Source organism: Dermacentor albipictus, chromosome 1, assembly GCF_038994185.2.
Source record: "Dermacentor albipictus isolate Rhodes 1998 colony chromosome 1, USDA_Dalb.pri_finalv2, whole genome shotgun sequence".
Classification (NCBI taxonomy): domain Eukaryota; kingdom Metazoa; phylum Arthropoda; class Arachnida; order Ixodida; family Ixodidae; genus Dermacentor; species Dermacentor albipictus.
The window spans coordinates 514579366-514594015 of NC_091821.1; the positions used below are offsets into that span (position 1 = coordinate 514579366).

Below are 14650 nucleotides of genomic sequence, written 5' to 3' on the forward strand. Positions count from 1 at the left end.
GAATTGCTTTCAGTTTATTAGTAAACAGTCATGAGTACCCATGTCAGAGTTAAATGACAACCCAAATAGTTTCTAGAGCCACCGAAACAACAATGCACTCATGCAGAATGGCTTGGAAAAGATTTAATGTAGCCGAGATAATTCCTCCTCCTATCAAACTTAGCACACCATCACAGGGAAAGCCAGCCATTGCTGTGGAGTATCCATAACACTTTTTTCCCATTCGGTATGTGCTGACCTGTGTATGGCTGCTTCACGAAATCAACTATGCAACTGAGAACGTCGAGTTCGTTGCGTACGTCTTCTACGCTACAAAACGGGACACAGATGATGCACCGTAATGCGCTGCTTGCTCCGCTATTTAGTTCCACATGCCTCACTACTAGCGTGATGGTTGTCATGCGATGACTTCCATGCATCTTTAATGACTGTACCAGTTGCAGCGTTGTACATATATTACTTACCGCAGGGCAGCGGGTCTTACCATAAGGAATCGTCTGAGGAAATTCAAGGCGCAGCCAAAGGATCAGGAACAATAGAACTCGCTGGTGTATGTTTACGCGTTGCCTTCGAGGGACGTTTGCCGTGCTCTTCAAATAAATCTTACATGCAAGAAACAATTTCTAATCATGGGGCACCCCATACTGGTGGACTCCGGAAATTTGGTCCAACTGGGGTTCCTTAACGTGCACCTAAATCTAAGCACACAGGTGTTTTCGCATTTCGCCGCCATCGAAGTGCGGCTGCCGTGGCCGAGGTTCCATCCCGCCATCTCGTGCTTAGCAGCCCAACGCCATAGCCACTAAGCAACTACGGCGGGTAAGCCGCTCTGCTGTAGACTGATTACAATAGACTACATTATACCACAGAGCCATCATAGACTATAGACATAATAGACTTGATCGGTTCAGACTAGCCTTTAATTTTTTGTTATTCTTGCTGAAAACATCAATTTAGCATTCTAGGGTGCTTTTATTGAGCATTTCGTTCTGTTCCTCATTTGCACATTCTTGCAGTACTTAAATTCTGACAGACAACTCTATATTTGTAATCTAAGTAGTTTTGTTTTTGTATTGTATTTTATGTGATGGTATTTCTAATACGTTTGCTGTTGGCGGAGAAAAACCACGATTTTAACAGCACCCTAAGTGTGGAAAATTTTCATGTTTGTTTAGTGTTAACGTGGGAGTGCTACTCACAGAGGCGCTTAGTAGAACCTTTTCTGCCATTTTAGGTTAGCCCTGATCTTTTTCATAAGCCAATATTTATTCAGTTCCGTTCGCATTCAATTTGGCGTGCTTTTGCTGCGATTGAAGCGGGCCGTTTCTGTAGCAGTTAAAAACGCGTGCACTAAGATATTACACCTCGTAACTTTCATTTAAACTTTTGTTTTTGGTAATTTGCTACAGAAGAACAGCCAGCTTCTAAAAATTGTAAATTTGCTTGCAACAAAAATTTTCTCCGCAACGTTTTTGGCCATTCCCACGAATGGAAAAGAAATTTCATAAAACCGTCCGACTTAGATGATCAGGTCAAATTAACTTTGAACTGTGTAAGCTAATAAAAAAGATCAAGCCACCTTCGAAATAAGACCTTCCTACAGTATTGAAAAAAATTCCCCGGATCGCACGCATATATGCCAATCTGTGATAACAGAAGCATTTTCTTAGGTTTTCTGAATGTCTTCATTTCATTGTAGCACAACGCTCTTTGCTCATTGCAGACAGCGTATATGTAGAGATCCTATGAAATTACATCGCCATACTGTTTTCCTATTCTGTGCAATGCACTTTTTTCTCGAAACTTAGCTGCATCCTTGGACTGCGCTACTTCTCTTTACTCGACTTTGTCACATTTTTTTCTCTTATTTTGTTATCTGGGCACCTACCTTGTGGCACATGCCTAATTGTTCATACCTATTGGGCCCACTTTTCCGTTCTGGCCCATAACGAATGGTCGATGTTGTCGTACACTGGGCTAGACCGCAAAGTTGAGGGAATAGCCAAAGAAAGCTTGACCTTTAAGTAGAGCATTACGGAAAGAAAAAAAAAGTAGCTAGGGCGATACTTGGAGGAAACAAGGGGTATGACAGTCAATATGAGCAGGGTAATGACGTGAGAAATTTTCAAAATACGCCACCAAAGAAATTCAGGACTGTGATACAGTGCAGCCATGGCAACTACGTTATCATGTTTAGACGCAGTGGCTATAAAAAAAAACTGAAGCTCCGTGCGTAACAAGAGATGAGATTAGGTGGTATTTGCAAGATACGTACGTCCGAGGCAAAAGCAGCAGGAACAAATAGAACGAGAATTCTTTAGATACAAGATGGCAGCAATATGGTCCACGGAACGCTTGCGTTCTTGCATGCAGAATGCTTTAGTGTTTTCAAAAGGGAGAAACCTAGACCAAGGCCACCGTCACAATAATTCTCCAGGAGGGTGACGTGAAAGGGAAGAATTATAGGTACATTACTTGGACATTGACGGTGTAAGATACATTCACCAACGTAATTTTAACGGAATCATGACAGCACCAACAATTAGCGAATTTGGAGAGCAAGCTGGTTTTAGTAAGCGAAACTCCCAGGAGTTTTTTTTTTTTTGTGTGGCTTCGACTGACGTCTGGTCAGCAATTAAACTACGTAGTCGTTTGCAGTTTTCGACGGCTTCGGAAGCTCTTGTGGTTTTGTTTCCGGAATGATGGGCAGTGCTAGGGTGAACTTTTGTGGCTTGAACGCAAGCAAAGAGGAGTGTGATCAAGGTATGTCTGGGCTTCTCCGATATGCTCATATTGATTATAGCTTCATGACAAGAAACAGGGGCTGAAAGGTGTGCACACAGCCTCGTTGACATTTTGTTTGCCAGTTTCAGCGATGACAAGGCATACCCCCGTATTTTCAAACGTTCCTGCACTAAGAGCTCTTTCTGCACTCAGCGGAGTTGAGTACAGTACCGCCCCTTGACGGAAGAAGCTACGCTTCTCGACAATTGCCATGGTGTGTCAATAAAGCATCGCCTACTTCCTCAGAGGGACGGCTCTGCCATTCGCTTAGGTGGAATGGAGGAACATTCTAGAATGTGTGCTTACATGTGGCGCGACAAAACGCCTGTTTGTGAGAACGCACTGTTTTACCAATCTTAATCCGCACTCGCTCGCAGTTGGGCAATGGGAGTCTTTTCCGGACTGGCTACGGTCGATGTGAGCTGTCGGTTGCCTTGTAGGCGTTCCGCCTTTGCTTCGTCGGATTGCTTCTGGGGCTGACCCGACGGGTCAGAATTGTTATAGTGCCTAGAATATACTGGCTAGTGTGCCATCCACCAGCTCTTTTCAATGGGCGAGCGTGGCGCCGCCTGCAATGAATGCCCACGATGGCCGGCAGAGGTCGCTGCCGCATGGGTGGGGGCAGACTGCGTGTGTCGTCTGCTTCGCATATCAGTTTCGCAGCTGTTGCATCGGTTTCTGTGTTTGTGTTTTCAGTGTTGTAGCAGCGTTGCGTGTTTGTTTGTGCGTGGTTGTTATGTTCGTGTGCCTGTCATTGCGAGATCTATGCGGCGGTGGTGAAAAAATGCCGAAGCTATAGAAACAGTGCAAGGAGAGGACCTGCTTTGTGCCGTTGTGTAGAAGCGGTTACCGCTCGAACAAAGGGCGTGTATCCTTGTTCACTCCACCACCTGATATGAAGCGGCAGCAGAATGGGCAAGAATGATCAGGAGAACGGACAGAAGGCCGGCACCAACTGCTGCGGTTTGTGAAAAACATTTCGAAAACAGCTTAGCCGAGCGCGCGTTCTCTATCACCGTGAATGACGTTGTCCACGAGATTCCCCGCGATAACACACGCCCACGGTGGAAGTATTCTTCCATCGTATGCTAAGCATTATGCTAAGCATTCAGCTTACTTTTCCTGAGTACCAGGGGTAAAAAACAAGAAAAAATGAGCAGTAGTGCTTTGATCTACTATACTGCAGGTTATATGTTGCACGAAAGATCCCTGCCCAAAATTTTTGACCACATCGCGCAGGCTTCCTTTGCGTAAGTAAAGCTGAAGCTAGTAACGACGCTGCTTCATTATTGTACTTCCCATTTTGACAATGGAGGCCTTGCTTGTCTATCTTAGCCAGACGTTGTCAACCGCTGTGAAGGCCGTGGAAGATGCTTTTACTGTGTTCTTCAGCAGAAACAAGTTACCAGTAGCGAGTCTAGCTGATTTTTCAGGTCAGCTGCAGACAGCTGGCCTTTTCCCAACTAGGGTGACCAGAGCGTGAAAAACCAGCTTTGACAGCACTTGCAAAGTTCTTTATTTTCTTGAGGTTTTGGTTTTTTTGTAAAAGGCATCAACAAAGAGAGGGAAGCGCAAAGGCAACGGCAGAAGCTCCTTAAACTACGTCACTGCGCGATCTATTATCTTCATGTATGTGTGCAATATCTCATCTAGGGCTGTCTTATATGCCTCCGTTTGACTGTTCTTACGCATGAATAAAATCTTTGTTACGGTTAAATGAAAGATCTGTTTCCTATTGTTGTTCACGTATATCGGACATAAAAATAAATCTGCACGTATTTACAAGATAATAAAAAATGTATAGTACACGGAACACCACGCGCAGTCAATTTTACAGGCATTTCTTTTTTTTTTTGCTGATTATCCTATCCTCATGGTCCAATGGGAATTATGAGAAGATGGGTACATGGTTTACAAACATTAAAAAAAACATTCAAACCTATGAGGACAACAATAACAGGCAGAAATACCAGCAAATAAAATAAAAAGAAAGAACAGACCAATTCAAGCCATTTCAAAAGATGATCGGTTGCAGCGGTTTTGAATGGTTATGCATTATTATAACATCAATAGAAAAGTAACGTAACCTTAGAATTGCTTTACTTTGTTAGAATGAAAAATGTAACCTAAAACTTACCCTTAAAAATTACGCTGCCGTCATCGCTAGAATAAAAAAAACAAGTGTCCTTAGCCATCGCCGAATTGACATGTACGAAGGCGATCGCTTTGTAAAGCCTACTCTCACCCTAATCCTCCTTCATCCACCCTAATCCTCCTTAATTAATACAGCTTAATCCCTGTAATTCAGCCTAATCCCTCTTAATCCAATCACTATTATCAATAATTAAATTTGCTAATCATTTAGCATCTCTTATACACGGCTGGACATGCTTTGGTTCGTTTCTGGCCTTTCTTGGATCGTGTGGTATGTTCTGTACCTCGCAACATGGCCTTGGAAAATGGAGATCAAGGCATTTGCCTTGAAAATTACGTTTGCCAGCATAGAAACACATCAGGTTCCCACCTCGAAGCCCAGCTGAGCACACGCTTTTCATGCAAGCGACAAGCGCTAGAAAAGCCTGTTGTAATCGAAACAAACCCTGATTTATAAATCATCTGCCCACATTTGAACTGTGCTGCTGCTACAGCTTAATAAAAACAAAAAGCGCAGCAGCCCGCTTGCCGATGCTGCGGAAACACGGCGGGCTACGAAGACCGGATGGTGCCGCGGCACCCACCTGCACTGCAGCGCCCCTAGCGGCAGCCGCCGGCATTCATTGCATTTGGTGCCACCCGGGAGGCCGTGGACGGTACACTAGCCAGTATATTCTAGGCACTATAGAATTCCGGTCGTAGGGAAGCGGCTTCTTACAAAGGTCGCACCGTGCTGTAGCCGATTCATCAAAAAAAAAGTGCTTCATCGGTAATGCAGTGAGGCACCTCCATGGGCTTCGACAGTGCTTAGGTAGTAAAGCGTTGGGGCGAAAACACAATGCGAGTTTCTTGAGTCCTCGTTAGCGTTTCTTGTAATCAGGTTGTGCTTTTATTAGTCGTTTGTGCAATTTCGTATGAATATCTGACGTTGGTTTCTAGAAATACACTGCTTAGTACCGTTTGTGTAGCACAAGAGCGCCTGCCGTTCAGTGCCTGCTTTCGCTAATATTTTGTTCTTTTAGAGTATCAACACGTAATTGAGGTTGACGGGTATCGTGGTTGAGTAGGCTAGCAATACGGATGATGGTAAAAGGTGGTAAGTGTTCATTCGCACCTTTGGTATTGCTACGGCGCGTTGTATTTTCTCTCGCTATCTTATCCTTGCTTAATGGTGGCGTTGGTGCCGTGTTCTTGCGTGGGTCCATCTTTTAAGGCCTGCTTTTGACATCGCACAAGCATTCTATTGATTTAGGGCTTGACGTATACAGCGGATGAAAGTGACTTGGCTTCGTGTGCCTCAGCGAATGCCACGCTCACCACGCGGAGGCCGTGTGACGCAGTCACCTTGGCCCCGTGCCGCGAGACAGGCTCCCTCTGGGATCAGCTAGCAACAGCAGCCGCGGGGCGTCGCGGCGGCTACCCAAGGCCGACGCTTGACGGCCGGCCCTGACGTAACGCTGCCCGCCCATGGGCTCTGCCGGCGGCCTAGTGATTGGGCCCGATACACCGCCGTCGCGCACACGGCTGGTGGTGCTGACGCGCTGCATCGCTGAGGCGCCAGTTGCGGCGATGGGTTCGGCTGGTCGCCCTCGAGGAGGGAGCGCATGCGAAACGGCTCCGCGCAGAGCCTTTGTTTGGACAGAAAACACGTTGGCTGCGACTAGCGTGCATGAAATATCCTACAGTTGTTGCTTACTGTCTTTGTTTTCGCTGTTGCAAGGTGCGGAAAGAAAATTTCTGCGCGGAAAAGAAAGAAAGAAAATCATTATTTACGTTTCATAGTTTAATTGCCCGACAAATGTGCCTTTCGGCAACAGCATTTACGGGAAGGCAGCTTTGGCAGTGACCTCGCAGGAATGCTTGTGTGCGCTTATTCGAACGAACAATCGTCCAGAATATTATTGAGTAGATTTAACGACGCTGACACATTTTCTGCAGTTTACCCATGCTATGTGTATACAGGGTGCTTCAGGTTTTTGAACCAGGGATTAAAAAAAAAGAAGCGGTTATCCGCAGCTGAATCAAACCAACGGCATATGGTTTGGCGTCATGTGGCGCTTCTGATATTTTTTTTTAATATTCCGCTTAATTAGTTACCAAGATGAGTTATTCAAAACACTGAATTATTACTTTAGGCCCAAACGCGTTCCTTTGCGTTGTTGAGGGGCTTCAGAAAGGACTGATTGATTTTCTCGTGGCAACGGGCATGCTGCGTGGCGATTGTTTTCGGCGTTTAAAGAAAGCGTGCGAAATTAAAAAAAACCACGTGACTGCGCTCGTGCGCTATCGTATTGCAGCGCTTTCCACCGTGCGTTGAGCCTATCGCTTATCAGGAACGACGGCGCTTTCTTTCCGCAGCACAGACGCTCTGTGAAGCCGATGCCGGCGGCCCCTCATTTCGCCACGGTCCGAGCGCATGGATCTGTCGCACGAAGCGCGGTTGAGAGCGACAGCGTGTGAGTGCAGTCATGTGCATTTGTTTCGTATTTGGCAGGCTTTCTTTAAATGCCGGAGAAAACACCACGCAGCCAGTAGGTTGCCGAAAAAAAATTGATGGATCGTTTCTAAATACTCTCAACAACACAACGAAATGCACTTGGTCCTAAAGCGAACATTAGAAAGTTTGCATAATTCATCTCAGTTAATTAAATAATCAAGCGGATTATTAAAAAAATGCTCTAAGGAGCGCTCTACGATGACAACCCGCATGCCGTTGGTCTTATTCAGCTGCGACTAACCGCTTCTTAATGTCCTTGGCTCAAGTTGCGTGAAACGCCGTGTAAAATGTTTGCGTCCCATGAAGTGCAGTTCTATGGAGAGTGTTGAAGGCATTTGCCACAAGCAAGGGTTTTCAGTGGGCACTTTAAATGAGTATTATATGCGCAAGCATTCCTACGCTTACTCAACGAGAAAACCGTCCTTCACGTACGGCAAAATGCGGGCCAGCCCCGGAGATGCGCCGCCCGACAAAGACGTGATTTGAGAGTAACTCACTTTCGTCACACGTGTCAATTGTTTCCAGTTTTTATTCTTTCCGAAAGTTGTTAACGGGTGAAGCCGTCTATGTAGTGCGGAAGCTCTTATTCCTCAGCTAATGTAATATTTTTCTTCGCTGTCAGAACAGTGTTCTGTTGCTTGGTATTTTGTGCTGCCATTTCTGTTTGTAATTGTTTCATTTTCGAAGTTTTTTAAAAAGATTTATTTTGTAGCCCATCCTGCTAAATTCTCTAGTGTGATTGCCGTATCAATAAATGAATATCACTGGCACATTGACTAAACGCAGTATTGGCGCTGGTGCGGCAAATTTGCTGTCAAGTAGAGACTGCACTGCGCGTGCTGACGTAGCAGCCGATTAGAGGCCATCTTCTTTATTTATTTTTTATTTGAACATGCTGCTAACAAACATGTCATTACAGAGAGGGAATACATCGAGATACAAAACTGAGATGGAAGGTACTTTGACCTATCATAAAACTTCGACAAAACATCATCGAAAAACATCAAGGTCTTCGAACGAGTGGCATAGAATGATTGACAGGAATGCAGAACATCTAGAAAAGATTGTCCGAATTTCAGGCAACAAAACTATCAAGAGAAATTTAAAACACTTTTACATCAGTACATTCAGCAGTGTGAGCAGGTAGTCCATTACATTTTTTTTATCACATCAGGAAAGAAAGAATAACGAAAGATGTTTGGGCGGGTGGCACAAGGACGAGTAGTTGCACCACGATTTATTCCCTTGCTAAGTCTATACCACGTGCAGGCATGTATCTGTTTTTTATCAATTTAGATGACCCTGGAGAATCTGAAATAATAATTTGATCCTATTGCTCTGTCGCCTAATTTCGAATAATTCCAAATTACATGAACTTAGCATTTCGGTAACCGAGACAGTTTTTTGTATCTAGAACGTATATATGGACTGCAAGTCTTTCAAGTCTTTCTAGTTTACCGTTTGCACCTTTTTGATGGGGACTCCAAACTACGGCAGCGTATTCTAGAACAGGTCGAATAAAAGTTTGGTATGCCATTATCTTTGCGTCATTGGTTGCGTTTCGTAGCTTTACTCGAAGAAAGCACAGCTTTTTGTACGATGCGTAGAACACATTTTCCATCTGCCTGCGCCAGCTTAAGCAATCAGCACTCAATACACCAAGATATCTGAAACTAGACACATTTGTCAAAATAGCATTTTCGATATTATACTGTAAGGAAACAACCTTTTTCTTTCGGTTAATTTGCGCGAAGCTGGTTTTGGCGTAATTTCCATTACCCATTTCAGACACCAAGTATGAAGACCTTCGAGACACTGGTTAGGTTTTACCTGATCGTTTCTACAGGTGACTGGGGCATAAAGTAAGCAGTCATCTGCAAAAAGCATCAACGCCACTGGCGGCTGAACAACTGTAACTACATCAATAATATAAAGCGAAAACAAAAATGGGCCTAGCACCGACCACTTTGGTACCCCAGAAGATACCTCCAGAAAACCTGACGCACAATTACTAACGCGTAAACTGTTAAATATGCTTCAATCCATTTTAAGATATCATTATTGATACCTACTTGGCGGAGTTTAAAGAGCAGTTTATCATGCGACACTTTATCAAACACCTTCCTGAAATTAACGCACATAACATCATTATGTTTGTGTTCGTCTGAAGCCACTGAGAAATCGTGAACCGTTTCGATTAGTTGGGAAACTGTTGAGAGGCCCTGTCTAAAACTATGCGGATTTGCATAAAGTAACTTATTTGTTTCCAGCAAATAATGTGTTTTGCTATTACGTGATCGATGAGTTTGCAGCATATAGTGGTCAGGGATACAGGGCGATAGTTGTTTGTAAGCAGGTGCTTTCCAGTTTTGAACACCAGAATAACAGCAGCGCAGCGCCGATCTTGTGGAGAGAATGAGTACGTAAAGAGTGTGCAAAAAGAATTTCTGAATAAAAAGACATCAACTCGGCATATTGCTTCAGAAATACCGTCAGTATCCCGTCAGGGCCACTGGCCTTCTTTGAATTTAATTTTAGAAGATGATGAAACACGCCCTTCTGGTGAAACGAAAGAGGCTCCAAAGGAAAAGCGCAGAATAGTTTACGTCATCTTTGACGTGATTACCTGTATCTCTGTCTAACACCGACTAAATAACCTAATTAAAGCCATCTGCTATCTGTTGCGTGTCTGTCACGAGGTGGCCTTCTATTGTTATCTGCTCTATTTTTGCTTTTTGTTCTCCCAAAAACGCGAACAATTTCATGGCGCACTTTTAATGAAGTTGCAGAAAGTGTCATTAAAGAACTTTCTTTTTGATTCTGATAATGCTGTTTTAAGGCTGCTCCGCACATGTGATAGTTCGTTTAACTTCTTTGGCTGTTTGCGTAGCCTTCTTATTTTATGTTTCACGTGAACAATGTCCCGGGTTATCCATGGATTTTTCTGTTTTATTTGTAAGAACGTGGTACAAATGTGTCAGCGCAAGTTATAATAATGCCTTTCAATCGCTGCCACAATTCCTCGACTGACTCGTGACTGGGAGGCAATTTCAAATTTGTCAAATGATTGCGCGAAATAATTCAGAACCGATTTATTATCTACTCGTTTGGAATCTTTAACTGAAATTCGTTCTTTACGCCCTAAGTCGGCACAATGATTGCACGATGAGGGCAGTATACATACATACATATACATATATATATATATATATATATATATATATATATATATATATATATATATATAATATGTTTACTGAAACCATCTTATGCTCGGATATCCCGTCCAGAATTGATAAGTCATAACCTCCGACATTACTGGACAGAAACACGAAGACCAATATTGATCAGCATGTGGGTGTCACCCTTGTGTTTTTGTTAACAATTTGCCTTAATTCATTAAAAATGCGATTTCCAATAATTTATTTACACTCATTGTCTAGGTGTGGTTACTTGACCGAGCCTCCCAATTAATGTGTCCTAAGTTCAAGTCGCCAGCCAATATTAGTGGAGTGCTTCTGTTTACATGAGTGCAGAGAAATTCGTTGAGGCCTTCTAAAAATTCAGGTGGAGTCGCTGGTGGCCTGTACACTACTCAAACAAGGTACGCAATGTTCCCAAAAATTAGTTTACACCACACTGACATATTGCCTTCTATCATTATAGCCCGACAACAATCCTTAACAATAATGGCGACACCCACACATCTTGCATTTCGGTCTCATCTAAACACGCTATACCCTGGCGGTGTCATCCAATCGCTTGGTATCCAGGTGCGTAACCAGATTTCGGTTATGAACAGTATAAGAAGGTACGCTGACAGTAATATATATTCGGTATCAGTACTTCTATTAATAATGCTACAAGCATTCAAGAGAGTCTAGCGTAGCTATGCTTCAGGTGGCTTATTTCGAGACGAATGCGGGTTTAGCGCTATGCCGGTTTCAGAACGTGGGCTTTGATGACCTTTATCTCGGTGATTCTGATATGGGCAGCGCTCACTTCGAGTTGTCCCATATGTATACTTGCTCGTCTACCTTAATGTTGTCACAGAGTAGGGTTGCTTTTTTGCCATTTGCCCTGTCCGCAGCAGCACTAGTTACTACAGTTTCATGCGCATAATCATTGCTGATGCTTACAGAGCTCCCTTTCAGATTTTTTTTGCAATTCTACAGCACGCTATCCCTTTCCCTGTAGTCCAAGAAATTTATTATTAGGGGTTGAAATTCTGCTGGGTTTTTTTTTTTCGGTGCGGTGAATTTTTCCTATTGCCTTTACTTCAACGCCCAACTGCTTTCCAAATGAGTCATTCACAACAGCTTTCTTCAAGTCAGCCTCAGATTCTTTGCTTCGCTCCTTAACACCAAAACTAGAAGGTTGTTTCGTCTGCTTCTAATTTCTAACTCTGTTAATCGTTCAGCTTTTGTTTATGTGGCTTTATTTACATGCCTTTATGTATCCTATTTAGATGTGGATTGCATCCCACATCCAAATAGGAAAATAGCCAAAATGATGCAACACATCTATTGCGATTTTCTTCCCTATCGCGGTTCGTCAGTAGGCATGGACGTTATCGCCAGGAAGTCTTCGATGATGCGAAAGAAATACTGAAAAGATTCCATCATTGCTTATGTCTTCTCTAGAAACCTGGTAACTTCGCTCATCCTTGCTTCACCTGACCTACATTTAGAGATTTCTGATATTGCTTTAGCCAAAACAAACATTGCATCTAAAACAACAGAAAAGGCTGGGCTATGTGATCTCTGAAAAATATTCTGCGTGTAACGACCGAAACAAGCGAAAAACTGTTAAAATTATGACTTTGCGCTCTCTTAGCGCCACCTTGGTTTGGACGTGAAATCGAAAAGATAAGCATGTCCATTTGTTTTCTGCACCCGTCACGAAACGATGTCCGACAAGTTAGTGCGAACTGTCATTGAGAAACTATACGTGACCGCACCACACGGGTGTAGCGCTTCACTTCCTCAGAGGAAGCTTCAGCTCAGGCCAATTCCGATGCTGCTTCTTTAAATAAAAATAAACCTGGACTTAAAATTAAACCTGGACAAACTTGAATGGGCTTGTTGCACTTCATAGAAAAAGTTATATTCTAGTAAACGTTGGAAACGAATTTTTATTCAAGGTTAGGTATTTATTAAAGATTGCTGAACATCTGGATGTGTAGAAAGAAAGAGCAGCACAAACTTTAGAAATGCGCCAGTTTGCTCCAGAAATAAATATCTCTTTTTCTGTAAGGTAACTGCGAAACGGAAAAATTTCATATGTGAGTTTAGAACTTACGTGAAATTGTTACAATGTTTCCATCATCATCATTATCAGCCCATTTTTGTCCACTGCAGGACAAAGACCTGCGATCTACAATTACACCTGTCCGGCGCGAACCGATTCCAACTCGCGCCTGTGAATTTTCTAATTTCATCACCCCACCTAGTTCTCTACCGTCTTTGACTGCGCTTCCCTTCTCTTGGCACCCATTCTGTAACCGTAATGGTGCACCGGTTGTCTAACCTGCGCATTACATGACTTGCCCAGCTCCATTTTTTCTCCTAATGTTTACACGAGTTTTGCATGTCTCCTACTGACATCATATTGACATTTTATAGCGGCGTATATCAGATCAATTCTTGTTAACTGTATATTATTCGTAAGTGCAGTTTACACAATTGTGATATCCTTTTTCATTGATGAATTACGGAGTTGTAAGTGCTATTGCGCGCTTTCTTAAAACCTTTCAATGTTCGAGAACAGAGTAAATAAAAAATCGACTTGCCGCATTCACTGAAATTTTACTTTTGTTTTTAAATGCAACAAACCTCATCGGCTTTATTGCTGTGGTGGCCAAGAAAAATGGCATCTTTTCAGTGTTTGCATAGGAATACCCAAGCTAAATGTTCCTTTCACAGAGAGGAGCTCCCGCTAAATTTTCAAATTTTCGGATTCGCCTTCCTTAGCCGTACATTCCAGCGAGCTGCCACTTACTTCTTGCGTATGAGATGCGCCTCCATGAAACTAGATATTCTTAAGCATTGAAGTATACATTTCTGATAGCATTCAAGGGATGTTAGCTATTTTCAACCGTTCTGCATATTTTTGTAGGATATACCAAATAATTATTCCGATGTTTTTGCTAAATCTATCAGGTTAGGAGAAAAGATAACTAGCCGACTATAGATGGAAATAAAGCACACCATATAAGATACATCTCCATGTTTCTCGGTGAGTGCGGCTTTCATAAAGGAATCGTATGGATGTATTTAATTTGGCCAGTGTGCATTAAATCAGATTTGTTTCACTCGCTATTCGGTCACGTCTACAGATTTTCATCGCTTTTCAGCATTTTCGACACTCTGGTTAACCCAGCATAGAGGTTCTTGTACTCCTAAGCCACGCCGTAGCTCATTTGTTCTTAGCACCTTCTAGCCAACCAAAAGTGCACCCTACAAACCTACTGATGAAATGGATACCGCAAAACTTACCTCTACGTCCCGCTGCTGAAAGATCTCATTTCAGACAGGTTGCTTTAAAATGCATCTCGTGTCCTAGGCTTCTGATCTCTCAATTCCAAGCTGTCGCTGAGATCTTGACATGAAAAACATCGGAGCTTGCCTCGGGCCCAGCAAAAACAGTAATATGCGCTTACTACCACACTGTTCGAAAGCTTGACATTTAATTATTTTGCTTGTTCTGGCATTCTTCCTGCTTGGGCATGTCGTTTGATTCTTCGGATATAGCTACCGGTAAGTGTAACCTTTCCTCCTCGTTTGAAGCCTACTAAGAACTTAGATACCGTCTCACAAGTGCAGCACTGTGGAAGCCGCAGGATTCCTTAGCAAATAGGAAGACCAAATGCTTCTCAAGATGTGTTCATGCGCACCGCGTCGTCTGCTCACCGCCACAGTAATTCACGTAATACCCAAAAGGTTTAACATGTCACGTGTTGCTGCAGCGCATTATGTACCACGCAGAATGCACAACTCTCAATTCCCACCAATATTCAGACAGCTAGGACAGCTAGGCTCGGAACTACGTTTCGCAGGTGCAAAACCTGTGTACCTGCGTACTCTTTGTACCTTCGACAGGGCTACGAGCGACTTGTGCGATGCAGTATACCACTCACTGTCTCGGCGCCACTTTGTCTCGTGAGACCCTGATGTCCATTTTGTTACCGTGTCCTCACAGCCGAATATATTCCCA

At 43.2% G+C, this 14650-nt stretch overlaps 1 protein-coding gene across 3 annotated transcripts in view; it reads left to right on the top strand.

Moving 5' to 3' along the window:
- Duox (dual oxidase) overlaps nucleotides 1–14650 on the top strand; it is a 448965-nt gene that overhangs the window by 44113 nt on the left and 390202 nt on the right. The window lies entirely within an intron of this gene.